At 36.0% G+C, this 21,271-nt stretch overlaps 1 protein-coding gene and 1 long non-coding RNA gene across 3 annotated transcripts in view; both read left to right on the forward strand.

Moving 5' to 3' along the window:
* The window catches only part of LOC115218291 (glutamate receptor ionotropic, NMDA 3A-like), an 810,188-nt gene that overhangs the window by 133,088 nt on the left and 655,829 nt on the right, over nucleotides 1-21,271 (forward strand). The window lies entirely within an intron of this gene.
* LOC118765807 lies at nucleotides 11,559-19,535 on the forward strand. The gene is made up of 2 exons (XR_005001687.1): nucleotides 11,559-11,612; nucleotides 19,449-19,535. It is a non-coding gene; the product is annotated as an uncharacterized LOC118765807 (long non-coding RNA).

Raw genomic sequence — 21,271 nt, forward strand, 5'->3', positions numbered from 1 at the left:
AGGTCTTGCTTGCTTGCTGGGACTCGGCAGTTCTTTCCTATGTTTTATACTGACGTAAAGACCCCAGTTTCATCGCCAGTGTTCACTAGTAGCCCGGTGTCGATTGAGTAAACCAGCGGTGATACAGGAGCACTGTAGTTTGTCTTTTTCGTTCAAAGCGTGTGGCGCACCATCACCGAGTTTTACGACTTTACCTATGAAGTGGATGTGATGAATGGTGATATCATGAGAACATCCCATTTGCTGCGCAGATCTCGTGGATGAACTCATTCAATCGTTCCTCACTGAACTGAACAGGTCGGCCAGAACGCGAAAACGTTTGGGAAGTCGGAATTTACTTCCGTGAAGCGTGAACATCATTTTTGTCCAGTTCTTTCAACTATAGCTCCTTATCTGTATACAACACAAATGTCTCAAGCAGCTGTGGTTGCTTTGGAACTTTCGTTGAAAACAGGTGTCGAAAATGCTCATTTTGTCTACTTAGAACTCCACAGTCAACTTCCTGAAAAGAACCAACGTTTATTCAAATTTCAAAATCGATAAAGTAAAGCTGTAGTGGAAGAATAGAGCAACAAAAAGTAAGTAAATTAATAAAGAAAATAGTAAAATAAAATGAAATAAAAACAGAACACTATGGTGAAAATATTTTTCGTATGAATCCAAGTAACATTGGGAAGAAACAAAAAAAAAATAACTCACCAACCATTATATCAGTGCTCATGTTGCATAATGCATTATTTTAATGATATATATTTCTTTACTACCCACAAGGGGCTAAACACAGAGGGGACAAACAAGGACAGACAAACGGATTAAGTCGATTACATCGATCCCAGTGCGTAACTGGTACTTAATTTATCGACCCCGAAAGGATGAAAGGCAAAGTCGACCTCGACGGAATTTGAACTCAGAACGTAACGGCAGACGAAATACGGCTACGCATTTCGCCCGGCGTGCTAACGTTTCTGCCAGCTCGCCGCCTTAAAATGATATAGTTTTGCGTGGCATATGACTGCTTTTTCTAGCAGTTCAAGCTTCTCTGCACCATTTCCCTAAGTTTGTGACTTTAAATAAATATCTCCATATAAGGAGAAATGCAGCAGATGGCAGAATCGGTATTTAGTCACGTCTCTTTATGATTTCAGCTCAAACTACTCAGGATCAATGTTTCATGAAGAAACCTCCTGAGAGCAATTGCATTGTTGTTAACAATAGTGACCACCCTAAATCAGTGACACTGGAGTTATGTAAAAATATAAAAACGGGAGAGATAGGTGAGAAGTGGTGGACGGTAGACGAAACGCATAGTAGTATCTGTTCACATTTATATATGTACATATACACACAGACACACATACTACCTATATACATTTATGTGTGTACATAAAACATTCGTAGACTACATACAAATACATTCATTCACACACACGCACACAAAAATATTTTCATGCTCGCGCGCACACACATAGTTGCATGTACGTATATATATATATATAAGGCGAGCTGGCAGAAACGTTAGCACGCCGGGCGAAGTGCGTAGCCGTATTTCGTCTGTCGTTACGTTGTGAGTTCAAATTCCGCCGAGGTCGACTTTGCCTTTCATCCTTTTGCGGTCGATAAATAAAGTACCAGTTACGCACTGGGGTCGATGTAATCGACTTAATCCCTTTGTCTGTCCTTGTTTGTCCCCTCTATGTTTAGCCCCTTGTGGGCAATAAAGAAATATATATATATATATATTATATATATATATATATATATATATATATATTATATATATATAATATATATTATATATATACGTCGAAATAGATACATATTCACATGAATGTGTATGTATTCTTATACGTGTACCTCATAAGGAAGCAAATTTACAAACAGAAGGAAGGTTACTTAGCAATGAATGGTACGGTAGGTAGAACCATGAAAGAGAACACAGGTAGAGAGAGGGGGAGAGAGGAATAGAGAGAGAGGAGGGAGAGAGGAAGAGAAAGAGGGGAGAGCAGAAGAGAGAGAGAGAGAGAGAGAGGGTGCGAGAAAGACCAAGATCGACATCATCAAGTAGGCAGACACCATTGCGCTTCACAAGAGAGAAGCGGTAGGTAAGAGATTTTGACAATTACCTGTGAAAGGGGACATGATGAGTTCCGGTCTGTAAAGCAATGTGACGGTGTAAACCAAAATGGCGTAGTTGAAATGTGTGTGAGTACTTATGGGAAAAGTATTATGTGGAGGAGGGAGATAGGGGAGAATACCCTTAAAGATTTCCAACAAAGAGTCGAGCTATTGAAACTGATTCTTACTCAGTCGAAATAGCCATTAAGTGAAAGCTGAATAAGTCTCGCCAAGATGTTATGACTACTTACTTTATGAAGTAGATTGAGGGACAATCGTTTGCATAAGTATAGTCAATCCAGTAGTATAGGTACGGGCTACCCCAGAAGACTGACGAAGCTGTATCGTTAGGTGCTGCAGAGAAGGTGGATTAGATAGGAGTAACCATAGAGGTCTTAGACTGTGGGATTATTTCATGAAAATATAGACTGTTAGTAGAAAGATAGTTTCTGCAACCGTTCGGGTTGACTTATTCGCTTTCATTTGCTGATGGTCTCTTTTACGTGAGACAACTAAAGTAAAACTGCTTAGCAAAGAGTTAGCTTCTATATCTAACATTGGTTTACGCCGAGAAAACCTTTAACACATAATCGAACTTGGTAGTATATTGGATGCCAAGTAAAATACGTTTGTGCAAGTTATTTACAGAGATATTTTTAACAATATGCGGGTAGCAACGAGTTTCTCGATGAACTTATATGCAGTTGGGTGTCCTCTTCTTAATCTCTTCCTCTTTGCTTTTTATTATTCTTAGCAGAGGAGCTTAAGACTGACGTTTTGAAGAAACGACGGTATGCTGATGAGGTGGCCCTCAAAACGTAATCTGTTGATGAATTAGCTAAGCAACACCAAAGGCGGAAGCGCAGATTAGAATCGAATGGTCTTGAAATAAACATAGGAAAGACAAATGTTTTACATACCACAAAGAAGACATGGAGTGATAATAATCGATATGTAAAAAACAAATTGATAGAAATTCTGTTTTCTCTCATTCAGTGTATACTTTCAGGGTACAAAAAGTGTGGTGGATCAGGGATAGCGTGACAGAGCTGATGTATAAGAGGAGTTACTGGAAGAAACGCATACACATATGTTATATGGTCGGATGTCTCTCTTACATTTAGATTATAGCTTCTGACTTTCCATCCATGGCTTTACTTAAAGTAAAAATAACAAACCGAAGCTATACGTAGAAATAGAGAACTGTATTTTGTATCGCTTTAGAATAGTGATCTAATTCTTTATCAAAATATTTTTGTTTAACAACGATCTAAATCAATAACATAATTTTAAATGTTTTCATTTTTGCTTTTTATGATAAGAGTTGCTTGAAAATGATTTCGTAAATATACAATAATTTAGGAAATAAAAAAGAAAAAAATAGATTTTCATTATCATGAACACATACTAAAAGAACAAGTATTTTGTTAAAATAACATACATACAACTTTTACAAGAGAGATCTAGTATAATGGACGCCATATTAAATGAAGAATACTTCTGAGAGTTTCAGCTTGAAATAAGTGAAAAAGAGATCGAATTATCATTATTATTGGCAATATTACTTTCAGATTATAGATTCAGTAGTTTATCTTTATAGATTTGATTTCCTGATCCAATATCACTCTGCATATATTTCATTCTGTGTTATTGCAATACCAACAATAGATTTGTTTCCCTAACCAATTTACGTCTCGTAATATACAACATCACACGCGTTTATATATAGAATTTGTAAAATGATAATATTGTGTTGCTTAGCAAAATTTCCGCAGCATAAAAATTCAATTCATCCGAAAGTCGTGACCCACTTTCTATTGATAATTTCCAATTCCTTTGAGTAAAGGTAATGGATGCCACAACTGAATAATTCTTTGCATCAATATATTCGAAAATTCAAATGAAGCATCACTGAAGTTTCCACAAAGCATGCTGGATTGATTAGATGTTGCACTGTTAACGAAAGAAGCATCATTATATGTAGACGAACTGCACGGTTCACAATAATGTACAAACCAGGGGGTCGGTCAATAAGTTGAAATAAACCTCTAAGATGCTTTGCCCGATACAGAAACTACTGGAGCGACTCAGAGGTTTTGCAAACTTCCCTTCAGAACCCATTACAACGTTGGAAAGTAATCCTTATCGTTAACCGATAGCTCAGAGTAACAAGCGTCTCTGCCCTTACATTGAAGGCTTCACCTGAGTGGGTCACCGAACACTGAATTAGTCTCCGCCTGTAGAAGAGTTCCATCTGTGGTCTTTTGTCAATCAGTCAATTTGAAATAGTTTCAGCTGTCGTGCCTATCTATTTCAGTCGTTTGTATTTCGAGCGATCTTCCGCGGAACGAATGCTGCTGCGAAGCCACGGCAGCTGAATTCAGCAGGGAATGATGCATGCCATACGTTGACAAAGGCCGCATCGATCAAGAACTGATATTGAGATTTTTTAGCTGTTGAGAAACGCTGAGTTTGCTCTCCTAGGATACTTGTAGGCTCCACGATGCTGATTGTATTCGCGGTTCTTCAAGTGAGTAAAAAAATATGTAACCGGCGAATATTTGAAAATATGGGTCTGGTCGATTTCTCTTATTAGTATAAATGACACTGGAGTATGCTTTGCAGACTGGCAGATACGAAATAAAGAAAAAGAAAAATGCAATTTACTAGATAAGCTCTATCAGCTTATACAGTATGTGACACATTAATCGGTTAGCTTCTTAATTCTCTTTAGCATTTCAGTATGTTTGCTAACAGTGAAAAGCTCAGTAGACATGTTAAAATTAACAAATAGTTACAGGTGATCAGTTATAATTAATTTTTCTAAAAGGAAATCAATATTTTTATACAACACAGACACATACACATTTATATGAATATAAACTTTGTACGTGGCCATACCTTGTAGAATTCAGACTGCAATTACTGCCAAAAGTGGTCCTATCCAATATTAAAATATATTTGTTTGAAATTTTAAGGTGTTTCCATTAATTTGTCCAACACAAACCGATTATAGTAGTGACTCCATCTAAGTATATCTGAAGAAGGAATTTTATTCCGAAATATCATATCAGACTATGGATAACTAAATTACAACAGGTATATAGCCCATTGTATTATAGTGCATTGTTGTACCAGTCAAAACCTTTTTATTCTTTATATGTATATACATATATAAAGGTGGCATCACCTTTAAGGTACATCCAAGGCTTCGGCCCCGTGCCATCCGCCCAAAACAAAAATCGCACTCTCATCTCATAACAACAATACGGCACAATTATTTCACCTCAATTGGCCCCGCTCTCTTTAACATTACACCAAAACACATTAAAACAGAAACTGACCCTATAGGGTTCAAGAAGTCTTTGGACAGATTCCTTCAAGAAATCCCGGATAAACTCCCTACACCCGGATATGTCTCTGTAAACAATAACTCTCTACTTGAGTGGGCCATAGTGCCCAAATTCTGACTTGAAAGACTTCACCAGGTGGTGCTATTAAGTTAGACATGGCCTGGGCCAATAATGGCCGAAACCTATCAAAGTATCAAAGTATCAAAGTATATATATACACACCACATATATATATATATATATAGGGAGAGTTTACGAAAAAAACCAAAGACGAAGACAGGTGTCTTACAAAACAAACAGATGTATTCGCATAACGCTCAGGAATAGAAAAAGTCTTTTACGTTTCGAGCCTACGCTCTTCTACAGAAAGGGACACAGAAAAAAACAAGGCGAGAAAAAAATGTATATAGTGGCTAACGATAAAGAGGGGAGAGACAGAGAGAGTAAGAGAGCGAAACGAAAACCACATGTAGAGGTATGTGGTTTAGTACTTCGTGTTGAACTTACGATTGTGAGATGATTGTTTCAATTCGCAGACTGGTATTAACATTGAGTAGACATCAATTACTGCTATCTTTTGGAGAGTGATGAAAGTCTTGATACGTATCTCTTCTTTTCTGAAGCCTGCAAGAAAGTTGGAAAAAAAAAATATTATTTTGTTTATTTAAATATAAATTATTTACGAAATACAAGAATTGTGTTTCTATTCTATTTCAAAATTAATCATTGCGGCGCGCTTTCTTACTTAAATAGATCATAATCCCTCAGGGAATTTCCACTTATAGAAAACGTACCGAAATAGTAAATATTGGAAATAAAACTGTTGAATATAAATAGGAATAGAATGGAGAAATAATAAGAGAATGGTTAAATTTGATGAGAAATTATTGCTAAAATTTCATTAAAATCTGCTTTTCTTCTTAGAATGTAGATACAAGTATTTCATTATTCATAAAACGTGAATGCCAATGGAAATAATTCTGTACTCGAAAAAAAATGAAGTGAAATCAGCTAAATATAGAAGCGATTCATCCATAATTAACTTGAGTTTTGTCACATAATCCGATGATAATCCAACGTGTTTTCATTGGCCAACTTCTAAATTGGTACTGAAAATACACACACACACACACACACACACACACACACACACACACACACACACTCTCTCTCTCTCTCTCACGCACACACACACATTGTGGATTATTATGACAGAATTTCTGTGCATATCCTACCCGTATATTTTTTTGCAGGATGTATACTCACTTAGACTTCGCTTTAAAAAATCTTACCCCGAAGCCGACAGCGAAGGAAAAAATGTCTTAGAAACCTTGATACCGCTCCCTTTATGAGATCTCCATCAGCATAGTAGCTCCCACCGTGGCAGACAAGAAGTCGGAATTGTCTTGTTTAAGGGTATTCTATATATTACGTTAAGCCATTATACTACGTGCCATATATGGGATTACAAGTTTAATGTAATATGTGGATATCTTGGATCTCCAGGGAAGCACGTGTTTGCCATATATTCAGAGTAAAACTCATAGTCAGGAGTCTACCACGTTATGCACAGTAAGGGCTAATGCACGCTTATTTCATGCAGTGATTTGTTCCTCTTCTATGGTATTAATTAGAGCATGGTGAACTGGGCTACTTGGATGTATACACATTCATCACCATCGTCGTTGTCGTCATCATCATCATCCTCATATTAAAGCCCTGAACATTAATGTTAAGGGATAGGACACATACTTTTAGTCATTTACAGATAAGTGGATTGGAACAACGTTAAATGAAATGTTTTGCTCAAGATCACAACGTACCGCCCATTCTGGGAATTGAAACCAGGAACTTGTGATTGTGATTGCAACATACTAATGACAAGGCCATATTACCCATCTTCAAAAGGAATTGGGATACTGCGCTTTCGATCTGGCAATCGTTTTGTGAGCATGCCTTTAAATATCAACTGCCATGCAGCAAGGACATGTCGATATGTTCCTATGTTCAAACATTACAAAGATATACTGAGAGAGAGACAGAGAGAGAGAGAGAGAGAGAGAGAGAGAGAGAGAGAGAGGGGGAGAGAGAAAGATAGAGAGAAAGACAAAGAGAGAGAGAGTTTTAAAATTTACTTGTATAGAGAACACGTAGATGTACGTTATAAGTTATGAATATTTTCTTAAATTGCCATAGTGAACACCTATTATTCATTACACAAGCAAGTTTCCTTCTTTAACCTCGACAACGAAATACTTCGAAGATTAAAATAGCGTTGAATATTCTGCCAATGGTACCATTAATGTTACGCGTAACTAGCAACACAATGATCAATTGTTCTCTTCTGTGAGAGGATAAAGTTAATATTCTATTTTGGTAAAATTCTATTGAAATAATCGATAATTTTCATGTTAAAAACTCATAAATTTTTGCTCAAAGTTTTAATTTTAAAATAAATTTATATTGATTCTATCTTCGTCAAAATTCGAATATTTTTGTAAGGAAAGTAAGCAGATGTTATTTATTAAATACCTTTTATATTACTGGTATCGTAATTTTTTTAATGTATGCCGAATTGAGAGTTAAATTTTGTTGTGCTGTGGTTTAAAACTGAAGAAAGCATTTCATCATAGAGATGATAATGTGTAGACATAGTGATGTCTACACGCGGAGACGTTCCTCTCATATATTTGGAAATCGTTAATAGTTCAAGGGAAGATATATAGAGCTCGTGCATGGGTGAGACTGAGGTGGTTACTATATAAGGGATAAGAGGAGAAAAAGGAACACTAGATAGAAAGAGGAGAGAAAAAATATGAATGAAAGAAAGAAAGGAGAAAGTGAAGGAGAAAGCAGAGAAGAAATAGAAGGAAGAGGAACAGGTAGAATAAAAGAAGGACCAAGAAGAGGAGAAGAACATATCAAGTGGAATATTTGCTCGCAGGTCCTACCAAAGTACAAAAATGAGCTGGATGTAATCATGTTTCACTATTTGTTCGATAACTTACTTAATACAATGCATTTCTATTTTGCCTGGGAATAGCAGAAGAATGCATAAGAAAGTTTTTTCTTTGTCGTCATGTGCCTCTCATGCCGCAAATGCAATGTGCAATATGGTGTAGCCAATCTTGTTTCGCTGAACAAGTAACTCGAAAATAGAACCAAAAATGTCACAACAAATGTTAGGCTTGAACAATACTAAAGATATCTCTTGACTGTTGCACATTCGTAAACTAGTAATGAACTGCATCATAAAAATCACCCTTTGTTTAAATAACCAGAAAATATTTCACCTCACGGAAATTAATAACTTATTTTAGAGATAAAATGGTTTCCTGGATCCTAGATTTGAAGAGGTTCTGTTGTTATATTCCCAGATATACTACAGTGCTATATTATGTTACATTCACAGATTTACTACAGTGAGAATGTTTGTGTGTGTGTGTGTGTGTGTGTGTGTGTGTATAAAGCGTGTATGTATTTGCGTATATATTATACATACACACTTAAATATACATTTAAACAACTCCGATTTTTATGGTTTCCTATTGTGTGGTGCCATGGTACCCGTGTGGGATATAATAAACTTTAGCAGCAAGAGTTAAATGTTTCTGCTATAAAACCACTACCAGTCGGATGATCATTTTAGTGTACTTCTGTCGGCTCATATCCCTCGGTCGTTAACGTTGGTTTTCATTCTTTCGTTGTTGATACATGTAGGCAAATACAGAAGTCACTGTAACTGACTAGCACCCTTCCCATAAGTTTGCTAGCCTCATGCCTAAATTTGACACACTTATATAAATCATTAAGATGTCAACCAGAGGAAGAAACAGCACCTTACTGACTCAGAATTAAACTTACTTAGTTCCGTTTAATTCTTACGTATGTAAATATATGCAAATGCTGTGGTCAGCACAGATCAGTTTCTGCTGTTGGGTTTAGAAGAGAAGTGGGGAGGGAACAAAGTATGAAATGAAAAAAGAAAAAGCGAAATAGGTGTTAAGCCGAATGGCTTTGTTCAATGTGACCCACGGTGCTATGAAATAAATACTTGTGCATCGGAGTAGATTAAATTAAAAGGAGACAAAATGAAAATCGTGTAGATATCTTGAATAGAATTTTTGTTGAGTAAAGAGGAAAACTTTTGTGGGGAATAGCTGACAAAAATAATGATTAATGCAGAAAAATAAACGTTTGGTAGAAATTTACTGGTGTTCGATGAGGCAAAATAAGTCGACTTCGCGTGATAAAATTTACGAGATCCTACTTGGAAATGGTCCAGAAGCAAGAAGAATTTGATTTGAGAGTCGTTTGTTGTACGCTGACCCAAAGGGAAGTCAGTTAATCACATAGATATGCCAAGTTGTATTTTATACAACTGGAGATTATTTCCCAGATATTTTCATCGATATCGCTTTAACAAGTGTTTCCTGAGTTTTATCACGGAATCAAGACAATTTAGTGTTGATGTACAAAAAAAAAAATAGTGTTATGTTATCAGTAGATCTTTTGGAATAGAATTCGTAGAGTAATATTATTACTTATTCACCTCTAGGTAAATATAGTTATCATTTCTATAATTTTCAGATGAAGCTAGAATAAATAGAAATTATTATTATTATTGATATTATTATTATTATCATCAATGATAATAAGGAATCGAATTATCTAAATTACTTGGACATGTCCACTTATATAATTTGTATTTGCTTCAAGGCAAACGTTTCTTTTGATATTCAGGAAACAATCATCACTTGAGAGCGTTACATTTTTGTTTGCCACTATTAGTTTATTCTGTATCCAGACCGATTATGCTTATATGTGTGTGCGTGTGTGTGTGCAGACGCACGCGCGTGCTCGTATATATGTGTACATACATTTATACGTATCTGATAATTCAACACGTCTATTTGATCGTCAGTTGCAGGCTCAACGTCATTCAGAACGTATCTTTCACTCTTTATAGACGTATGTCAAACTCTCTCCTTGTCCCTTCGACAAGCCATAGCTTGAACAAGATCTCCCCTTTGTATGACTTATGTCCCACCTGTTGCTTTTACCAGGAAATTATGTCGAAAGTTCTACCAATGCAATTTTATTTGCCATGTCCCATAAATTATATTCGATTTATTAACTACTTAGGTGCAGGAGTGGCTGTGTGGTAAGTAGCTTCCTTACCAACCACATGGTTCTGGGTTCAGTCCCACTGCGTGGCACCTTGGGCAAGTGTCTTCTACTATAGCTTCGGGCCGACCAAAGCCTTGTGAGTGGATTTGGTAGACGGAAACAGAAAGAAGCCAGTCGTATATATGTATATATATATATATATATATATATATATATATATATATATATATATATATATATATATATATATATATGTGTGTGTGTGTGTGTATGTGTGTGTGTGTGTGTGCGTGTATGTGTATTTGTGTGTCTTTGTTTGTTCCCCCAACACCGCTTGACAACCGATGCTGGTGTGTTTACGTCCACGTAACTTAGCGGTTCGGCTAAAGAGATCCGATAGAATAAGTACTAGGCTTACAAAGAATAAGTCCTGGGGTCGATTTGCTTGACTAAAGGCGGTGCTCCAGCATGGCCGCAGTCAAATGACTGAATCAAGTAAAAGAGTGAAAGAGTACTTTAACATATAGTTGTTTATCACAAGAACAGAAAATAATAAAATATATTTGGTGTTGTTGGACATAAAGCGAAACGGTGTCAGTATTTGCAATTGGCAGCAATATTAAGATATTTGAAAAGCTTCGCTGTTGCTACAATGCAGTAACATCAGTGCGTTACATGACATTGTCCACAAAGAGTTCTTGTCTGCATTCCATGTCACAATCTTCACTCCGATAGTTCCTATACTGACGATGCAGATACCAATGGTGAAATTAGTGGTATACTGATATTTAGCGTATTAATGATAATTATTATAATTTTAACGAGAATTATTGTGTTAGTGGTAGTAATGTCCTTGGAAATATTAGTTTCAAATTTTGACTCAAGGCCAGCAACTTCAGGTAAGTAGATTAGATCGACCCTAAAGGCGGCGAGCTGGCAGAAACGTTAGCACGCCAGGCGAATTCTTAGCGGTATTTCGTCTGCCGCTACGTTCTGAGTTCAAATTCCACCGAGGTCGACTTTGCCTTTCACCCTTCGGGGTCGAAAATTAAATACCAGTCACGCACTGGGGTCGATGTAATCGACTTAATTCCTTTCTCTGTTCTTGTTTGTTCCCTCTGTGTTTAGCCCCTTGTGGGTAGTAAAGAAATAGGTATTTCGTCTGTCTTTAAGATCAGAGTTCAAATTCTGCAGGGGCCGACTTTGCCTTTCACCCTTCGGGGCCGCTAAATTAAATACCAGTTACGCACTGGGGTCGATGTAATCGACTTAATTCCTTTGTCTGTTCTTGTTTGTTCCCTCTATGTTGAGCCTCTTGTGGGCAATAAAGAAATAAGATTAGATCGACCCTATTACTCGATACGTACTTGTTTTATCGAATCCGAAAGGATGGACGGCAAAATTGACCTCGGCGAAATTTGAACTCAGAACAAACTAACAGACGAAATGCAGGATAAGCATTTTGCCCTGTGTTCTAACGATTCTGCCAGCACCCTGTATTCAACGGCGCTGGAAATACTAGTGATGCTTCAGATGATATTGTTAGTAATACGACTGAAGTCATTGAGGGTTAAAGAAATGTAGGGATTTCTATACTCTTACTCTTTACTCTTTTACTTGTTTCAGTCATTTGACTGCGGCCATGCTGGAGCACCGCCTTTAATCGAGCAACTCGACCCCGGGACTTATTCTTTTGTAAGCCCAGTACTTATTCTATCGGTCTCTTTTGCCGAACCGCTAAGTAACGGGGACATAAACACACCAGCATCGGTTGTCAAGCAATGCTACGGGGACAAACACAGACGCACAAACACACACGCATATATATATATATACATATATACGACGGGCTTCTTTCAGTTTCCGTCTACCAAATCCACTCACAAGGCTTTGGTCGGCCCGAGACTATAGTAGAAGACACTTGCCCAAGGTGCCACGCAGTGGGACTGAACCCGGAACCATGTGGTTGGTAAACAAGCTACTTACCACACAGCCACTCCTGCGCCGATCTATATGGTATTGGTTTTCGTGATGGCAAAGTTGTTTTATTTTTTCGAAGGTCAGTTTTGATTTAGCAGGGTTTTAACTGATTGATTTGTAGTATGACTTGAGACGGCCAGGTGTATCCAGTGTTAACTCGGTAAAGACAATGAAAGCGATAATGTTGGTGAAAGTATTTCGGCTGATAGTTGTCGTTTTGTATCATATCAGCCCCTATTCTTACCAAAGACGTTCCAGTCATTATCACCCCATCTTTATCAGATATAGTGTATCTAGGACTACATTATGCAACGTGTTTTTCTTTTTAATAAGACGGTTGGGTATTCTTTTGCGGCAGATATCCTAATTTCATGCTGCAAAAGGTGGTGTTCATGAGAATATTGTTGCTGATGGTTGTGATGATGATGATGATGATGATGATGATGATGGTGGTGGTGGTGGTGATGATGATGATGATGATGATGATCGTGCCGCAAGTGTGCTAGTGGCAATAGTGACACGGATGATAGTGATAGTATTGCTGTAGTGTAGTGGTGTCGATGATGTCTATGGTGGCGTTGTTTTATTTTAAGGTCTGTGTTGTTAGCACTGATAACAGTGATTATTATGGGGGGTTAAGGACAGGTAGCGGAGATGTTGTTGGTATTAGCTGCGAAGTTATTAATTTGTTATAGAAGTAACAACACTGAAAACACTACAAGTAGAAATGCGCAGAGGAAAAAGAAGCTAAAGATTGTGATTATTCGAAAAGTCGAACTGCTTCAAACATAAATATAAACATTACGTCTGCTGGATATAAATTATTTATATGTAAAGACGAAATAGTATATACACAAATTAAATATTTTGGCGAGTTACCAAAATATTGGTACCTATTATTGTTCCTACTCTACGTAATAAAACCAGATATCTTTAGAGTAGGAATATTCAATATATTCTTGTATTTTCCCTTTAGAAATAATTTCCTTGTAGGAGATTCTTTAGCTTCTCTGAGTTTAATCTCGTTACACTTATTCGATTTAACTATATGTATGCAGGCGAGCAAGCATTTTAATAAGGTCTATATTTTCGGAACATTGATAGGAAGACATAATTTAATGAAATCGGTGTCAGAGCCTTTTTGAAATGTAGCATATGCATGAAAAATATAGGAAGCTATAAACCTTAGCAACCCTGTGTGAGCTGTTGGTGCATAACACTGCCGACTGAAAGAAATATGACGTCATAGGTTGCTTCTGCAGTCGATAACGCTTTCATGATCATTCCTGTGTTTCTTTTTTTTTTTTGAATAGCAAATTTATTTTACAGATTAAGAATTTCTTAGATGTTATCCACATGATGTTCAATAGGTAAAGTTATTGCCAGTGCATTTCATTGATATTGAGTTGCGCTGTATTATTGGGAGTAAAGTCACTTCATCTGTAAAACCCTAAATCAATACTTCTCAAATTTTTTAACTATCGCACTCCGCTCATGTTTTACTCGTATTTTGTGGATTCTTGCTTCGATTCTAATTCCCTGATCCATTATTTTACGTATATACATGTAATATCAGGCCAGAATAGTTTAGTTTGATGTGAATAACTTACCACAATGCCACAATGTTATAACGAATACTTTTATTATTGGTGGCACATATTCGCTTTTATTTATTTGTTTATCGACATTTCGAAATCTATTATTATTATTGCAGATGTGACCGTTGTTATTGTTGTTGGTGCGAACGTGGCAAACAATTTCATTGCTTTTAAAATGCTTTAAAAGTCAATATTTAAATAGTGATGAAGCACTAAAAGAACTGTATAGAAGCTTCTATTCCCTATTCCTACTGTCTTATCTGTTTCCTAGTACTACTGTCCCTCAGTGGAGCAGTACCACCCACTGCGAAAAGCATTGATTTAAATAATCCTTTCTACTATAGTCACAGGGCTTGAAATCTTCGAAGAAATTGCTCGAAGATTACATAGACCCCAATGCTTGACTGATACTTATTTTATCGACTCTAATAAATGAAAAGCATAATCGAAAATGGAGGAATTCGAAGTTAAAACGTACAGAGACAGATGAAACACCGTTAAGCATTGTACAGCGTGCTAACCATTCTGACAGCTTGCAGCCTTAACTGTTCTGGACAATAATCTTAACTACATACATTTGGCTGTTTGCTAGGGATGTAAATTCTATATAATTGCTCAGTGCATCGTTATTATTCAACAAGTATAGCAATTGGCATGTGGATAAAAATAAATTAAAATTTCATAAACAATTAACATCGTAGAAAATCCAGTCCCTGTCATGTGATAACAAACAAAATTGTCATGATGTGTCACATTTGTCGCATCGCTGCTACCTGACCATTGATGCATTAGTAAATAAAAATTTGAAATTAACTTCATAGTTTTCGCTACTATGAAATGACTAGAATGACTGTTACAATGCAAATGTTTAACTTTCAACAGAGTGTCTGATCATGTTGGTTGGTACAGAAATACAATTCTGAGAATAATATATTATAAAAATAAATACAAGACGCATTGCACTTTGTCTTTGTGTGCTGACATGGGGCCAATTTACGTCGAGTTGCCTCATTATGTCACTTCTCTCCTCGAAAAGTCTGTAATTTTTGAAAATGCGAGTAATTTTCAAAGTTGTGCACAGTGTTTTGCCTTTACTCATTTTCTGTCACTCATGACACACACTTTCAGTCTCTATTTCTCTATTCATCTCCCCTCTTTCTTTCATTTCTGTTTCCTTTTCCTTTATTTTATTCTCACTTGTCTGCCATATTTTGTCCATCTTTCTATCTTTTTGTATTTCTCTCCTTTCTTTCTTACGTTTCTTCTTTATTTCGTTGTTTTCTTTCTTTCCTTCTATATCTGTTTGATTTATTTGCATGTAGCCGATTGTAAAAATAGAGCAAGACTATTTTTCTATTTCCGTTGATTAAAAAAAAACAGCAAACAAAGTATTCAAATCCAATGTTACTTATTTAAAAGATAAAAAAAAAATCCTTACATAGAGTAACTGAGACATTAATCGCTATGAGAATGTTAATGCTATTGATATCTCTTCATAAACGTCATGGAATTTGATATACTCCGTTATGGTTGTAAATTCTCTAAGCTAGAACGAATTATGCAAATAAATATTTTATGATAAACTTAAATTTATCTGTATTTTAAAATCCTAGTTTGCTTGTGGAAACTTAGAATCGCTTCTGTACGCTGACCTTTATAAAATGGCAGTTCATAAAATAGCTGCTTGATAGTCTCTAACTTCTCTAGATGTTTAAATACATATTTATTATATTTTGTGAAGTAGTTGACCTTAGAAAATTAACTTAAGATTTCTTCAGAAAATTGAGAAACCATATATTCACATTCAGCAAATTGCAATTAGTTTGTTCATGGCAAACAAAATATGTATGAAGAAAAGGAGTTGAATATTTAAACAAAACGATAAAATTTTCTCAGAAGAAAAAAAAGGAAAACTATATATTTGTCTAGTTAAATGGAGAAATGCGTTTATCAAGAGAAAAGGTAAATATTTAATCAGAAAATTGAAAAAGTATATATAAGTAGAATTAAATAAGAATGCAAATACGAAATAAACTGAAATTTGCACTTCGTTTTATTGAATTACTATGCGATATGTGACACTTTGGATGCAAAAAGATAAAGAAGTATCATTTGAATTGGATCTTAGCCAATATCATGGGCGCACACACATGCATATGTATGTATGTGTGTGTGTTTGTGTGAGTGTGTGTGTCTGTAGGTGTGCATGTGAATGTGAGTGCTTGCATGCTTTTGCATGCATATGTTTCTATAAAATAGATATAAAGATATTTCACATATATATATATATTTACATGGAGAGAGTGAGAGGGGGAAATAGATAAAACAAAACAAAACAGGAGAGTTTGTTCCTAAACCATTTAGTTTATGAACATATAATCTTGTTTTGACTTGTTTTTAGTATTGTACTCAATGACCTCTCCACCACTGCAGTTCAACCGAGTTGAATTCAGTCTGACATGCGAATCAGACCACCTCTCGATGCTCACTGCGGATGTAAAGGAATACGCTTGGAATACTAAATAATTATTTGTCGTGCGACTCAAATACATGTATGCGTGTGTGTATACAAGTTTATGTGTGTGTGTGCATGTACGTGTGTTTGTGTGTCTAGGTGGTGCCCCAGCATGGCCGCAGTTTAAGAACTGAAATGAAAGCCAAAGTGACAGTATATAATGATGCAGAAACGTATACGTCCTAGGCTCCTATGACGTCATTCATAACCAGACAGTGCGTTTACAGTGCGTTTACAGTGCGTTTTCTATAAGGAGAAGTGTTTTTACTTGAGACATTTTCTGCAACATATTACGACATATACATATATGAACACACACACTCACAGATATATAAATATATGTATATATATACAACTTATAAATAAGGGCAAACGAAAAAATTTCTAATGCCAAATATGCCGAAAATTGGACATTTACCATATAATTTTTTTCCCCAGTACACACGCTACTCGAAAAAAGGCCGACAGAATTCTCTAAAAAATTTCATTAATTCCATATCGGACAGATTTCAGGGTTAGCTCATAAGAGCCCTCCCTTCTTCCATGGGTATGAGTAAGTATCTCATTTACTTCTTTGCCACATGTATCGTTGACGAAGGGAGGGTTCTTTTTGAACTAACCCTGAAATCGGTCCGATATGGTAATAATGGAATTTTTTAGAGATTTCTGTCGGCCTTTTTTCGAGTAGCGTGCGTACTGGGGAACAAATTATATGGTAAATGGACAATATGTCCAATTTTCGGCATATTTGGCACTAGAAATTTTTTCGTTTGCCCTTATTTATAAGTTGTTTATAATTTAACCTTTAAAAGTATTTTTTAATATGCTGGCCATCGATAGAATTTTTTTCGAAAAAATGTTATCCTACATTATATATATATATATATATATGTTGGACAGGACCACCCGCATCAAGCTCATCAGTAGCACTGCTCTACCTGCAATGTTATATGGTAGTGAAACATGTGCTACTACAAAGAGAGAAGAGCAGAGATTGCTAACGGCTCAAAGAGCCATGGAAAGGTCAATGCATGGAATTTCGTTGAGACAGAACATCAGTAGCGACGTCAGCAGACAGAAGTCTGGCGTGAGGGATGTCTTCGTAGAATATACACGCTGCAAGTTTAGATAGGCTGGATACGTCACTCGGCTCACCGATATTCGGTGGACCCGCGCTGCTGTCGAGTGGTATTCGCGACGGCGGAAACGACCACTCGGAAGGCCTCAATGACGGTGTAGTTACGATTTTAGGAGGGCGATTGGGACCACGTAGATTTGGAAGGTGCGATCCAGAGAAGAGTAGACAGCGTGATGTGACCAGCGTTGTGAAATGGACGCCTGGCGGAGAGGTCGGTCTAGGTGATCAAGGTGATATATATATATGCATGTATATATATATACATATATATATATCTTATAATCAAGGAGGTAAAATCTTTATAAGGTTTTATCATATAGGTAAAGAGCCTTTTGGCGTCTACTTCTCGCATATGGTACTACGCATTAGTGCCCTTACTATATTTATATTTATATAATTGTATATGTATATATATATATATATATATATACTACGTACTAGAGTTGCATTTTTGTCTTTTTCTCCGTTTAATTATATATATGTTCATATATATATATGTATATATGTATATATATATATATATATATATATATTATATATATATATATATATATATATATATATATATATATATATATATATATATATAGAGAGAGAGAGAGAAGAGAGAGAGAGAGAGAGAGAGAGAGAGAGAGAGAGACAGACATACAGACAGACAGACAGAGAGAGACAGAGAGAGAGAGAGAGGGAGAGAGAGAGTTAGAAATACAGAGAGAGAGAGGGAGAGAGAGTTAGAAATACAGAGAGAGAGAGAGAGAGAGAGAGAGAGAAGAGAGAGAGAGAGAGAGAGACTCAGCAGCTGATATCCAGAGTTACTCAATATAGAAAAAAACTTAGTAACGCACAAATGATTTGAACTTTCAAACTTTACTGAGAAATGCGGTGGGACCATGTATAGTGATAAAGATGCAAGTAAACAAATAAAACTGCTTGGGCTCCACATATAAAATATACATACATACATATATACATGTAAAGAGAGAGGAAACAAAGACTGAAAATGTTCAGACGATGAATATTCATGTATAAATCTATAAATATTTATATATTAACAGAGAAAATTACACTGAGTACAAAGACTGAATAGATGGTATCGTTACAGGTCCGACAGCCGTTTCTGGGGACCTTCTGAAACAGCTGTCGGACCAGGTTTATTTCTTTGTTTGCATCCTTATGTATGTATGTATGTATGTATGTATGTATGTATGTATGTATGTATGTATGTATATATATTTATATTTAGTTTTTGGACTTTGGTTTGCAAGATTATTTATGTGAGTTCGTGTGTTGAAGCATATTCCGTTGTGTCGGGGGTCAGGGGAATCATTCTCTTTTGGTGCCTTATAAATTTCCACCTATTTCCCTTTTATTTTTCTAAAATTTTCGTTGCGTCTTGCAACTTTTTCAATAGTTTTGACTCTGTCCGTTACTGACACTGCGTTCCTTTTTGTTTGTTTGTGCGCATGTGTTTGGAGGATCAACATACAGACGGATAGTTACATAGGTTATATGAACAAACAAGGATACATACGCAAATGCAGACTGAGCGGGCAGAAACGTGAGCACGCCCCGCGAAATGCGTAGCGGTATTTCGTCTGTCTTTTCCAAATTCCGCCGAGGTCGACTTTGCCTTTCATCCTTTCAGGGCCGATAAATTGAGTACCAGTTGCATAGTGGAGTCGATTTAACTGACTGGCCTCCTCCCTCTAAATTTTGGGCCCTATGCTTTGAGTAAAAAAGAATTTCGTTCAAGTTTACTGAAATTTAATATGTATTCAATGCATGATGTATCATTGTTGGGCCCAAGGCCTAATGAGTAGCCCTCCACGGAAGCTAGATTAAAAGCCGTCCTATCGGACAGCTTTTAAGCAAGTCATATATATTCATATACGTAAATGTACGTACATCTATGAATACACACGCACATATATACATGGCCACTTTCATTGACATATATATTCGAATACAGTGTATATATATATCAATGCACACTTTCATTTACATATTTATACGAATACAAATATATGTACACATTTTCCTATGAATATATAAATATAAATTTACATATATATATATTCATTAAAACATGCAATGAATAAAAATATATATTAAGACATTCGTATAGGAGAACCAATAATTTTTTGTTTAGTTACACTCCACTTAACTCGTTCAATTAACCTAGATATTTTCCAATGCGGATTCATTAACAGATTCTAAGCATATCATGTCCACCATCTGTGACAGTATAGGCATATATTTCGCCAAGCCATATTAAATTTCTCTTTGCATTGCATTGTCATTTTTCGTTGATAGATTGGATTGTCTTCTCTCACGATTACGTTACGTTCGTCAGACACACTTATAGATTCTTTGGCTATTCCACAAGAGAATATTACCGCCAGTTCTAGAGGATTAGTTAAGATAGCGTACAAATGTTGAAACAAACTAAGAACTTCGCCATTGTACTTTGTAAGGGCATGTAAACAAATTCTTCTTCTTCATCATCATCATCATCATCTTCTTCTTCTTCTTCTTCTTCTTCTTCTTCTTCTTCTTCTTCTTCTTCTTCCTCCTCCTCCTCCTCCTCCTCCTGCTCCCCTCAATTCCTACCCCTGTATTCCTCCCCTTCTCCTCTCTTTCTGCACTCACTTGCACACACACACACACACACACATACACACACATACACACATACAGACACACACACACACACACGTACTCAAAAGACACAAGAACTAGTATTAGCGGAGCTTAAACAATACGATTAGAGATAGGAAAACCTGAACAATTAGTTACTCGTGTGTCGTTGAGTGGAGCAGACAATTAAACAACAACAACAACACCAACAACAGCAACAGCAACACTTATATTTTTTGTCTATAATGATATTTATAATTCCCGTATTATTTCTATGGCTTCGCTATTGATCTGTTACCTTTAAGTACAGTGAGGGGTTTTGGTGCATATTCTTACTAACATTAGAATATCTTTTTAAATCTGTTAATATTCGTAAGACTCTAACAGAGAGAGAGAGAGAGAGAGAGAGAGAGAGAGAGAGAGAGAGAGAGAGAGAGAGCACATTTACAAACAACGTAAAAACTAACGTAAGTGGATTTTGTTTAATGTACTTAGTGCTTTCTTCTAGATATTTTATAGAGTGTGTAATACACTTATATGTTTTTGTGTGTGTCAAAAACGATTCTGAGTACATTTATTTGCCTTATTTACCTTTTTTCTGAATTATGTTATTTGAACAGAAATTTTTCGGCGGTAGGTAAAAGTATATTTACTCAGATGTGGATGGAGCTGTAAAATAAAAATGAAATTAGATATCTGAATATTGTTATCGAATAAGTTTTGCTGGGGATGATGGTTGTTTGCTGGCGCAAAACTATAAATATAAAAAAAAATATTATACACACACACACACACACGTATATGT

Source organism: Octopus sinensis, linkage group LG13 (genome assembly GCF_006345805.1).
Source record: "Octopus sinensis linkage group LG13, ASM634580v1, whole genome shotgun sequence".
Taxonomy (NCBI): domain Eukaryota; kingdom Metazoa; phylum Mollusca; class Cephalopoda; order Octopoda; family Octopodidae; genus Octopus; species Octopus sinensis.